The following is a 12,587-nucleotide window of genomic DNA, read 5'->3' as shown; positions in this document are numbered from 1 at the left end:
GCGCCCTCACCCCGCTCCCCAACCACATGAAAGCTGCTGAGCAAACAGGAGAAAAATCAAAGGCGATTGCACCCCGCTGGGCTTCCGCACCGCCGGCCCTGCTGCCAGCTCTTACATAAGCTGCCGGCTTGGCCTGGTGCTGCGCTCAGGGCTTTTTTCTTATAAACCAAGCAGCTGCCCCAGCAGAGCCCCTCTGGGACCCCACAGTGGCACTGCCCCCTCCGCTCATCATGGAAGACCCCCCTCCTGCCTCTTTGCCAGCCTGTTGGGGTTTTTTGCCCGCTGTCAAATAAGATATGAGACCTGGGCAGCCCCTCAATACACAACCATGGTACATTCAGGGGGTCGTTGGCACGGTAGGGCATGGGTGGTGGGTGACAGCCAAGCCAGGCTGTCCCCACGGCATCCCGCAGTCCCCAGATTCAACCCAACACTATGAACCGCTGCCACCATCTCATCTCATCCCATCCTCTTCAAGACTCAGCACTGGGACATGTTACCTTCTTCTGCTGGAAAAAGGAGATGCTTCGGCCCAAATCTGAGCTCCGCAACATCAGACATCACTTCTCTCTGCTTCGCACCCAGAGCATCACAGGAGCAGTCACAAGAGGTTTGATACTGGTGGCATGGGTGTGCATCCTCTCCACCAAGCACAGCCTGAAACACCAGGGAAAACTGTCCCTGCCTTCTGTAAGGGCATCTTGATCCTGTCATCTTTGGCCGTCAAGCAGTCCCCAGGTGTAAGGGAGTCCCCAAACACATGCCCTGTTACAGGTTACGAGGACTCATTTCCCCATCTCTTCTGGGCATGACCTCTCAGCAGAACAGAAACGAAAACCCTGCAGACATAAAAACACCCAGGAAAGAATATTAAATCCTCTATTATATGTCCCTCACCATCAGGCATGGCCTGACTTTTGCCTCCAACACAAGGTTGTTCTTTGATTCAGCAAGGTGACAGCTGCCAAAGGAGGACAGGGAAGAACGATGTCACCCTACTTTCTCTTTTAATCCCTACCCCTTTTTTGCTCTCTTTGCATGCCTTTCACCATGGGGAAAAAGAAGAAAGCAAGGTTTCATGCTTCAAGATGTCACTGGGAGCCAGTGTGTGAGCGAAGATGGCTCTCAAGGGCCTCATGCCCTGACCCACCCAGCCAGCCACACCAGTCCCTTGCCTTGTGGGGTACCCCGGGGAGAGCTCCCCAGACCATTGCTTTAGCAGCTCCATCCAAGACCGCCTAGACCTGCCATGCATCAGTCTTCAGCAACGTGCTATCATCCTCTACTATGCGAAAGTATTCTTACTTCCTGCTTTTTTTTTTTTTTTTACTTCGTTCAATAATTTCTCATTACAAGCAATTAAAAAAAAGTACCAAGCCAGTTGCCTGGGTTTCACCATCACACAAACCTCTGTGCTAACAGCACGGCAGCCCTGTTTACCTGCATGCTCCCTGAGCCCTAAGTAGGGAACTCCTCACTTTCCAGCATGCACAGCATAGGGATTAGATCAAATTAACTCACACTTGGAGCTGCAGCAGGATCAGGCAAATCCTGGCTTGGCTATCTCTCTTTAGACTACATCTTGCAAACAGAAGGGCTGGAAACAATTTTGCTTTAATTGCTTTTTAAAACGCAGCCAGCAGATGGTTTGATAACCCAAATTCATGACTTTCCACAGCTCCAGGCTGCTGGCTTGGAAACCAAACCCAAGAACAACCCAGGTAGTGAGAGACCCATCCTGCCTGCTTTACCAAAGTGTTGGCCATGATGCCCAAGACAGGACTACCCAGGCTGGCCAAGAGGGACACCTCAAGGCTGACAGGCCATCATCTGCCTTTGTCACACGTCCTGTCTGCAGTCCCCAGCCACCAGCACCAGCAGAAAGAGGTCTCCATTTCTGGTTCTTGGTCTCAGCTCAAAAACTATCCAAATGGCACTTGGGCAGCCCAGGGCTGGCAGGGACATTAAGCCAGACTGGTCTCTGTTCCCAAGTGGTATTTTTGGTTGGAGGGACTCTAGGCAACAGCCTGGCTGCTCCTGAAGAGCGCTTGCTCAGTGTAGGACAGCAAGAAATAAGGGACAATTTGCAAGTGCACCACAGCCTGCAATGTCAGTGCCACCATGCTCAGAAACACCCTGGTATGCCTGGAGAGCCCATGAATGTAGAACATGGTCTGCAACTTCCCTGGACAGCACAGCATGATGTCTCCAGGGCACGGGGAGGGACGTGCCCTGCCCACATGTCCCTTTGCCACCTGGTCCTTAGTGGCTACTCCCACGGACCCATGCCTGAGAGCATCCTAGCTGTTCCTGAAAGGCTCATGGGTTAGGCAAGTAGAGTCCTTTTCTTGCTGGCTCTCACCCTGACCTGCTGTGTGACTTCCCACTAGTCCCTTCACTTCTCCCTTCTCCATGGCAGTCACAGGATTGCTGGGCCAGTATCCATGATGTCTCCATGCCCATCAAACCGGTAACAGGGACTGACAGGGCTACACACTGGTTACAGACTGCAACTACAGCAGGGTTTTAATACATCCAGGCTGACTGTCCTGACCCAAGTGGTTTATTCTTCACATGTAGTCCCCACCTCTCCACGAGCACCTATGAGCTCAGCATCCATCAGTACTCAGCTGCAGAGCTCTGCCCCAAAACCAACCACATCATAGCGTGGAGGAATTAAGGCCGTCCCTAGAACCTCACAAACGTCTGGTGAAGCAGGCTTGTTTTTCTGTTACAAAGTAATTTGAAATTCTTGGAAGGCAATCAGGAAAGTACAAAGTATTCCAGTTCAGGACAGCCTGGGACTCATTCCTTAGAGGCACAATGGTTGTTTACTCAATCCCTCATACATTAATATATAAAAATTCATGAGTTCAATTGTAAACAACAAGTACTGGCTTTACAGTGTTGTCTGTTTAACAATACTGGTTCCAGCCTGAATGCTGATTTTGTTATCTTTCTTCTAATCTTGCTATCAAAGGGTCAAGATCTTGCAAAATTATGGGAAATATTTCAAGCCCATTTATTTCTGGTTTTGAAATGCATCCCTCTGCAACCCAAGGCCAAAGAAAGACTATTTCATAGAATCATAGAATCCTCAAATCAACAGTGAAGAGTACAGGCAGGGAGAAGAGCTGTTTGTGCCAGCACTGTCCTCTGGCTCAAGAACAAATCAGGAAAAAGCCGGCCACAGATACATTTGCACTGGAAATTTGTAGAAGATTCCTAACAACTGCGAGGGAAGGTCCCCGAGGCAGACTCCTAAGGGGATCAAGTGGACACAAAATAACCCAAACCCAACCTGCTTCCAAGACAAAGCACAACTGGTCTCTGAGGCACTCACACAAAGCAGGTTGCCTGTGGTGAGCAGCGGTCTCACCTGCATTCATCAGCCCAAGGACTCTAAGTCCAACAGTCCAGGACTCTTCCCAACACTTCATCTGAAGAAAGCCTCTGAAACTGCATCCCAACAGCAAGCTGGTGAGCCTAGCTCCATCTCCCAAAAGGAGCCATGGGGGGTGAGGGTGGAGAGCCTGCAGGACAGACATGGTCCAGAGCTCATTGGAGCTCACCTCCCCTTCCATTTTTGCTGACTGGCCCTGCCATAGGCCCTTCTCATGTCAGGTCTGTGCAGTCTGTGCTTGCCAGAGGGAGCGAGCTGAGACTGTGGCTGTGGGCTCCAGAAGGTTCACCAGGACATTCTCGGCTAGGCTGGCGGCATTTCCTGGCTCCTTTACAGTCCTACATAAAGATACTGCTGTTTCAGGCATTATCATGCCAAGGAACATGTTTTTAGCTCAGCTTTCTTGTCTCTCCTCCTGAGCAACAGCTACTTGCTTAGGTAGCCTAAACAAGATGAGATCCATCCCCCTTGCTCTCAGAGTCAGAGCAGATCAGCCAGCTCCACCCTGATGCTTTCTCACACTCTTGCAGAGCTCAGACACTTCCACACAAGCCCTTGCTCTGAGTGGGTCAGGAGAAACAAGTCAGAGAGCACTTTCACAGGCAGTTAGGGCTGTGTGTGAAACCCCAGTTGCTTCTTCTGGGGACGGAGCCTCAGGCCACAAAGCAGCAGACTGCATGCTAATCTCAAGAAGCAGCGCAAGAGGAGGGAGCTTCCTTGAGCATGAGGTTCATGTATCTTTATCTTTGCTGCTGTCAAAGGGCAATAAGCTGAGACTGCAGCATCTTGGAAAGCCTCCATGCAAGCTATCTCCCGAGGACATAAACAAGTGTGGAAAATCACCTTCACTCTCTTGATAAAGGTTTCGGTGAACAAATGAACTCCAGGGCAGGTTTCCAGGGAGCAATCACCTCTACTGGCTAGAAATATATCAGCTCACATTTGAGTGAAGCCACTGGCTTGGTAGCTCCTGGAGATGCACAAGCCTGCTCTCCTGCTAGGGTTAACCACTGTTTCAGCTGCAACTTCTACCCTGCAGAAACCAGCCAGACAAGTGGGGCTTATGGGGTGGTCATCCAAGTGCTGCCAAATCACTATCCAAGGGCAAGAGCTCTCAGACAAGCCCAGATTTCAAACAGTGAAGAAACTGGAGAGGAAACACTCCACAATTCAATCACGCTCCCTTCCTGCCCCATGAAAGCCAGTAGGACACGCCATCTGAGAAAGCCCATGAGCCTTTGATCTTTACTGTTGCCTCCTTAGCCAAAGAGATCTCCACTGAGAAGTCACTAGTGCATCAAAACCCGCAGTGCTACAGTAATGCAAGAGGTAGCATCTGGCTCCCTGTTCATGCCAGTGAGCAGCTACTTCCATGGGCATCATGGGAACGTCCCCTTTGAGAGATTTCCCTCTGTTTGCACACAAATATTCTCATTGGAAGATCCAAAAGCCTATCTCCAAACACTGACCCTCAGACCACCTCACCAAGGAGCACATGATCCAGCTGGGACCATGCTGATGAAAAAAAAAATCCATCAGACTGCCTCAGGCTATGGTGAGAAAGGCTCCTTCTGCTCCCTGCATGGGCTGGGGGTACCATCCTGCACACTGCGGGCAGGGTGGGAGCTCTTCCCTGACTGGGAGCTCTTCCTCTGCGGTGACCGCAGCAGAGCACAAAGCCAAACTGCTTTTATGGCTTCGCCTGCCCAGATCCCTGGCTCTCGCCCATCCTGCCGGTTGGCCAGTCCACCCCAGAAGGCAGCTCCGTGTTTGTCTTGGATGACCTCCTGCCAGACCAGAGCTTTCCACTGTGTGGCTCTTCTGTGCTGCTGAAGAGCGGATTTCCTGCCATTTGATCTAAATTTGCCCGTTGTTTCACAGCATGCCTCCTGGTTTCCTTCATCAGCCCTGATCTTTCCATTGAGAGGTGGCCTCACAGCCCAGGGGTCTTTGGCAGGGAGCTGGGGGAAAAGCCTAGTGGTCAGAGAGCAATCCTGCTGGTCCATGCCTCCTCTGGCCCTGGAGCTGGAAGGGTGGAGAGGACTTTCCCTCCCTTCCCAGGCGGACGGAGCGTGGACATGCAGTGCCCTCTGCTGACCCAGCCACTGAGGGAGATGCAGGAAGGAGTAGTATGCAGGGCTCAGTGGCTTTGCAAACCTCTGAATGGGCAGCCAAGCCTCCAGCTTCCCTGCCAGCTCTTCACAGGAAAGGCAGAGAAAGGACCTTTCTGTCTACTGATAAATTGCCATTAATCACAGCTCTTTGAGCAGCTGTTTGAGAAGCCGAGCTGGTAGAAGAGGCCCAGGTGGTCCCATCAGCCAACTTCACACCTGTTATAGCTACCTAAAGAAACCAGGACATCTTCACTACCCTCTGCAGTCCCACCCACCAGGCTTGAGCACGCAATGGGGAGGAGGACTGCCTCGCAAGACAAGCAGAGCATTAAGGGACAAGGAGCCAGCATGGGGGACAAGATAATGTTCCCTTTCTCCTTGACCAGAAGCTCATTTTCCCAGGAGAAATGTGCTGCTTTATATTGAAATAGCAAGGGAAGCAGCCACACAGGGAGGACAGGCTGGTGGTCTAAACTGTCTTGGGGAGCAGAAGAGTCTTACCAGGAACTGCACAGATCAGGTGTGAAGCAGAGACATTGTCCATACCATGACCTCAGTGAATTACTGCTCTTGCAACAGAAGCCTTCCTGGGAGCACAAAGATAGACATTAATTAATCAAAGCTACAGAAAGGTCCCTTGCGATGTTCCTGCTTGCAGGACTGTATACATGGTTAGCTGTAGCCCAGCATCATTAGCTGCAAGTCCGCTACCAGTGGACTTAGTGGCTGTGTTGAGCGTTAGGTGTGCGAGTGCCTCTGCCAAGCTCTTATGAACCAGCTGGCAGGACACCCACAGCTCACATTGGAAGAAACCACTTTGTTTTCCTTTTCCTCTACCCTGTCAAACCCTCTCTAATTCATCTGAGGGTGAAGAACCTCAAGTGAGGTTTAAAGGCCACAATACAGGCAGCAAAGTCCACTCCTAGTTAATAAGATTCACTTTAAGAGATAAGGCCTATTGGCATCCGGACAATCATAGAGGTTTATAACACTGGCAGCAACCTGACCCCCAGCAGGTTTACGTGGCACAGGCAATGTCCAGCTAGATAGTTGTCATCTGCTCCTGGACTGAAATCGGCTCCTTCCCCTGACTGCAAAGACTGCATAATCCTTATCTCTGCTGCAGGGGAAGGTCATCACTAACATGCAATGCATTCAAGTTTTGATTGCTTTCCCCTCTCCATTAATGGCTCAGTTTTGCACTTGATTCCAAGGCAGGGTTTCCCTCCTCCTCATTTCTAGCCACAGCTTTTCTAGCACTTCCAGTCCCCTTCTCTGGATAGCCGCAACCCCGTCTCTGTCATCGGTCCCCTCTTGTTACATACCACACTTACAATCCCCTTGGACAGAGAAGGCCTCTGCGCCTTCTCACTGTGCCTCGGTCTCCTTGGTTCTCCTCCAGCTAAGACAAGCATCTCCGCTAAGGGCTAATGTGAAAGTCAAGTCTAACCTGTAAACCAAAGCATAATTTCAGAGGAGAGTAGCACATGAAACACACAGCATCAACACAGAGCCCAGCTTGAAAACCTCAGTGCCTCTCTCAGGACCTCTCATTCAGTCTGATCTCTCTCTCATGAGCACCATTTGCGATGTTTCATGGATATATCAGCCCAGGACACTCCTCCTTCCCCCAAAATGCAGCCGCCTCTGCAGCACAGCCTGGCCACTGTCTAATGGATGACAACAATGCTTTAGGTAAATGCAGAAAGAAAAGAGCGCCACACAAATTCTCCTAAGAGGAAGAAATCAGGCTCAAGACACACAGACCTGATGCCTTCTGACACAGAGCCTTTACTTTTTTTAAGCAGCATCCCAAATCCAACACCTTCCGAGGTACTCGCATCCTTTAGCACTGACATGGGGATACAGCTGAGGGTTGGTGACAGGGGCACCACAAGAACCCACCCCGCTTTCCCTGACCTGCACACCCTTTTGCCAAACCCCACCTCTGGCCCTGGCATGCGGAGAGCGCGCAGCCGGTATCTCTGTATTGCACCTAATCAGGAGATACCCAGCCGGGACAACCGCCACCCCTCTGCACACACTATCTTCTTGTTATCTCACACCCGCTGTAAAGTGTTGGCAGGACAAATGCTGAATAAGAAGTGCTCAGCTGGAAGAAATTAATTTGTTTTTTTTTTTAGGTAAGTGCAGTTCAGTGCCCTGCTCCCTGGGGAACAGCTTGGTCCCAAACCAAGATGACATGTGCTGGAGCTGGGGAATGGGGAGGCCAAGGGGACCCACAGTACACCTTCTGACAACTCAAAATTATTTCTTAGTACCTTCTGGCCTCTCCTTCACAGGCCTGCGATGAGGTGCCTCAGCTGCTGACGTTACTTGCAGTGGCAGCACCCAAGAGTTCCCCCCTGCACCCAGGGCCAATTCCAGCCCTGTTTTCTGTACCATTGATGCAGTCGCCAGCATGTTCTTAGCCCAGGGAAGTCAGCAAAACCCACGGCCACTCCTCCGGAGCCTGCCCTGTGCAGGCAAAGAGCTCCCATTTCCCTGAGCTCAGCAGCCCTGACTGATAAAGGATGAGATGGAGCTGCTCAGAGAAAAGGCGAAGAAAACGCTTTCAGCACTGGCTCTCCTCCCATCAGATAGAGTGCACAGCCGCGCAAAGTCCCCAAGGTACAGCTCTGGGACAACCCCATGGCCCCAGGACACGGCCAAGCCAGGCAGCAACAGCTTCAGGGAACAGCCTCACTTTCCATCCCGCTGAGGCTCTGTGGGGCACAGGATCAGTCCCTGAGCACAGGGAGGAGATGTGGCCATCCGAGTCCCCCAGCCTGCTGCACCTGGAAAATACCTGCTGGCACCAGGGTGAGTCAGTGAGAGGAGACACAACACCCTGCCAAAACTCGTGTCCTGGCCACACCAAGCCTTTACTAGGCTCAGCTGTGGGAGCAGCTTCACACCACTGCTAAAACCAACAGCCAACCAGCTCCACAGCATCTCCAGTACCCATTCACAGACATCCTCCCTGCCTCAGTTTCCCCAGCTGTCAAAAATCATACCCCCGCCAAGACCTGCAAGAGCCAGCCTGGGCTGTTTTACATCTTGGGGCTACTCCAACTGTGACCATCCTGGTGTGGGCAGCCGCACAGCAGCCTCTGCCAGTCAGGACAGGAGGGTGGCAGGCAGAAAGGAGTGTCCCTGCCTGCCCCCTCGCTTGCCTTTCCTGCCTGGGTGGCCACAGAGATCCAAGCTAGCCCAGGGCCAAGGACCATCTCTACCAGGCACCCAACGCTGCTTGAAAGTCTCTGGCTTCTGCAAAAGAAGCTGGACCCAGTGCCGAGGGGGTCACTTTGTCCCCTGTCCCCAAACTGTCAGCACAGCAAGCATCTACCTGCCTGCCTGCCTGCCTGTGGTTCTCGCAGGGCGACATTGCCATCTGCTGCCCGCTGCTGGGCAGGACACGCCAGCCCGCCTCTGCCACCCAGGCCTGGCCCTCCTCCATCCCAGCTTGCAGGGGACCATCCCTGCAGGGACCCTCCAGCACCAAGTGCCACAGGTGCTGGGGCAGAACCCACGCCACCATCTCCACACAGAGCCGCCTTTCGCGGATGCCCCACTGGCACCAGACCCTGTGGGCAGCACAGCTCCAGCCCAGCAGCAAGGAGCGCAAGGCAGCCGTGCTTCAGTCCCACCGAGCACCTCCAGGTCTACCCCACTCAAGGGCTGTGTACGTGGCTGGTACGCTTGTTTGCTGCTAATGAACATGCAACTACCTGGCAGCACCGGGACGGTATAGCAGTGTCCCAAACCAGGGCCATGTCCCCTGCCAACAGCCAGGCTTTGCAAGCACCAGCCACACCACACGCTCTCTCAGTGGATTCATCAAAAACCTGCCATGCCAGCACATTTTAGGAGAAAGATGAGCTACTCCCTCAAGCTCCTCAGCATGTTAAAAGCTGGCAACTAACATTTTACACTTAAAAGCAAAAACGTAGCATCTTGGGAGCCAAGTGACAGCAGTATCAGCACTCCTGACGCCCTGTGGGTACTAAACGTGCCAGCAGCTCCAGCCTGAGGTGGCTACACAGCAGTCAGCAATGAAATATGACTGTAGAGCCTGCTTATTTACAATAAACGACTTGCAAAATACCTTAGAAATCAATCTGGACAAAAAAATGCTGCCTTTGGGTCAAATCAGTGTCCCAAACTGCCACGGAGTGAGACCCCGGCACTGAGTGCTGCCCTTGGCTCTGCCGGTGACTCACCCACTGAATGGGAATGCACACCTCCAGCTCCTCTGCCTTGGGTTCTTCGTCTGGAAACACAAAGATGGCATTTTTTAACTCACAGCCATACCAAGAGACTTTCATTTATTTTAAACTTTAAAGCACCTACATATTGTTTCTACAGCTTAAGATAGAAGATGCCATCAAAGGGAGGAGAAGAGTAGTAATTATCTGCAGTTCAGAAGTTTAAGCTTAGGAGAAGGAATTAGGTTTCCAGCTATACTTGTTAAATGCTTATAAGCTGATCTTTTCTAAGAGGCTGTGCAGTTCATAATTGAGATTAGCTACCTGAGACAAGAGGTTTCCACAAGCAGGCCTGGGTTTATAGATCACCAACACAGAATAAGGCTGATGGTTGCTCTGATCTTTGAGAGGGACAGGGCCACGGAAGATGGCATGGTTACACATTGCTGGAGGTCACTGCAGGCAAAAAGCAGAGGAGAAATGTGGATTCCCCTTCCCAGTTGCTTACGTGAAGGTGGGGACTATCCCCAAAGCCTGGCTGAAAGTCAACAAGAGGCATCACATGATATGACTGCTGTAGGGGTCTAGGTGACTTCTTACATGAACTTACAAACACAGTGCTTCTATAGCGAACAGCGTATGACATTATTTCTTGCACCAACTGGTGGAGAATGCTGCGGGGGAGCAGATACCAGCATTTATTGCTGGATGATGCAAGAGGGGGAAGGTGTACAGCAGGATTTCTGCGATTGCGGTCATAGGAGGCAGAAAGTAGTTGGATGCAAGGGATTATTTTGAACAGTGGTGAGGGCTGAGGAGAGCTCTGGTGTGAATGGATGTGATTCTCATTATCAATTCCTGCTTTCTATTTGAGCAGCAGTTGGATCCACCTGCCAAAATACAGAGTGCTTGAGGATCAGCCAAGCCCAGCAGGCCCAGAAGACTGGGGGCTCTGCTTTCAAATCCACTGGTAGGATCTGAGACAATCAAGTGCTGAGCAATTCACTGAAAAAGAAAAGTTATCCAAGATGTGGGACCCAGCCCCTGGACCAAGGGGGCTTGCTTTGTAGGTCGGCTGCCATGGCAGAAATTGGAAGCAAGAAAGGACCTCAAACTGAGCAGAAGTGTCAGTACCAAAATAAAGAAAAAATAAAATGTTATATTAAGGTGTTTCTCCATCTCCAAACAAGAGAAACTGCTCCTGAAAGGAGGGTGTAGCGAGGTGGGCGTTGGTCTCTTCTCCCAGGTAATGGGCGATAGGATGAAGGGAAATGACCTCAAGTTGCACCAGGGCAGGTTTAGGTTGGACATTAGGAACAATTTCTTCACCAAAAGGGCTGCGTCAAGCATTGGAATGAGCTGCCCAAGGAAGTGGTCGAGTCCCCATCCCTGGAGGTACTTAAAAGCTGGGCAGACGAGGTGCTTAGTGACATGGTTTAGTGGTGGCATGGCAGGGTTAGGTTAACGGTTGGACTTGATGATCTTAAATGTCTTTTCCAACCTAAACAATTCTGTGATTCTATGTCGCCCATTATTAAAAATGAGAACAAATCTAACGAGCGCACCCTCCCACCCCCACTTTAGGGCTGCGGTGCTACTGCAAGAGATTGGCAACGTTCACACTCCAGGGTCCTGAGATTAACTGAGGTGTCTGAGCTCACATCACTCTTGGGTCCTAAAGGGTGCAGAAATGCACAGTCAAAACCAGCACAGGATCAACCACCTAACTGTGGCCCGGCCGGTCTTCCTTGTCCCCCCATGTCCCAGACAAGCCATCTGGACAGATGCCGACTGCTGGACAGGCCATTTGGCCATGCACCTTGGTGCTGGTGTGCACATGGCCATGAAGGAGAGCACGAATGAGTGAAATCAGTGCTTGTTTGAAAGCAAAGTCACCTACCACTTCTGTCAGACCTGGCACTCAGATTTGCTGGACCGTTGCTAATTGCTGCAGCATTACTTCCTACATTTTCCTCCCACATGGCTTCAGACACACAGTCTGCCCAGTAGCTGCCCCTGGATCCCAGTCTTCCCAGTTGCTGGCACCTGGATGTGACACAGCACCAGTGCAGTTGTGGTGCAGACCCCAGGAGCTGGCCTTGGACATCCCCAAAAAGCAGGGACATCACTGCCAATAGTTCTCAGGAGAGCTGGCCCAGCTCCCTCGTCCTGATGGCTCATGGGGCTGGGGGTCTCCTGAGACAGCCCCAGAGGAGTCCAGCCACGGTGTCCCCTCCTCTGAGCCTGTAATTTGGGTGCCTTTGTGCCTTTGTGCCTCTGATGGTTCCTGCAATGGGCCTGGGAAATAGCCAGGAGAGAATATTATTTGGGCTCCCCCCCCGCTATCTCCGCATTGCTTCTCTGTGGGCACGCAACATCATGTTTATCCCATAACCTAACACTAGTAACCAGAGTAAATCTCAGATCAGTCCAGGGCCCACAAGGAAAAAGGGAGGACTTAGTAATGAAAACTAAACAAAACCCAAAACAAAATAAACCCCAAACCCATCCCCAAACGAAAAAACCTACTTACCTGCATGCTATAGATTTTGTGACATATTTTTCTTCTTAAATCACCATTTTCTCACCCAGGTTGTATAACTTCGTGCTTTCGTAGTACATGGCATCTCATAAAGCTTTTTCTTGGCTGTGTCTTCAGCACAGAGCTCTGTTGCAGTGAGAAACCAGCCCAGAAGAACACGTTACTCACAGACCTGAGCAGAGAAGACAGTTTGGTTTATTTTTCCCTGACAACATTTATCCTCTATTTCAAGATTCTGGAAGGGAGAGTGATATTCATCAAAATTACCTTTTTTTTCTGCAATATTTCTTTTTCCTTCAGGCTGGTCATAGTAGCATGCC

General features: G+C 51.1%; 1 long non-coding RNA gene across 1 annotated transcript; it reads right to left on the bottom strand.

The window, feature by feature from the left end:
* Window positions 1–284: 284 nt before the first annotated feature.
* On the bottom strand, window positions 285–8,025 carry LOC118452942. Its single transcript, XR_004842822.1, has 4 exons — window positions 7,800–8,025; window positions 6,843–6,967; window positions 6,019–6,104; window positions 285–839 (listed from the first exon to the last, which is right to left on the bottom strand). It is a non-coding gene; the product is annotated as an uncharacterized LOC118452942 (long non-coding RNA).
* Between the last annotated feature and the right edge of the window lie 4,562 nt (window positions 8,026–12,587).

The sequence above is a fragment of the Egretta garzetta genome, unplaced genomic scaffold (genome assembly GCF_000687185.1).
Source record: "Egretta garzetta isolate BGI_Z169 unplaced genomic scaffold, ASM68718v1 scaffold598, whole genome shotgun sequence".
Classification (NCBI taxonomy): Eukaryota; Metazoa; Chordata; class Aves; order Pelecaniformes; family Ardeidae; genus Egretta; species Egretta garzetta.
The sequence above is the reverse complement of the archived record's forward strand: the minus strand, read 5'-3'. Positions and strand labels throughout refer to the sequence as shown.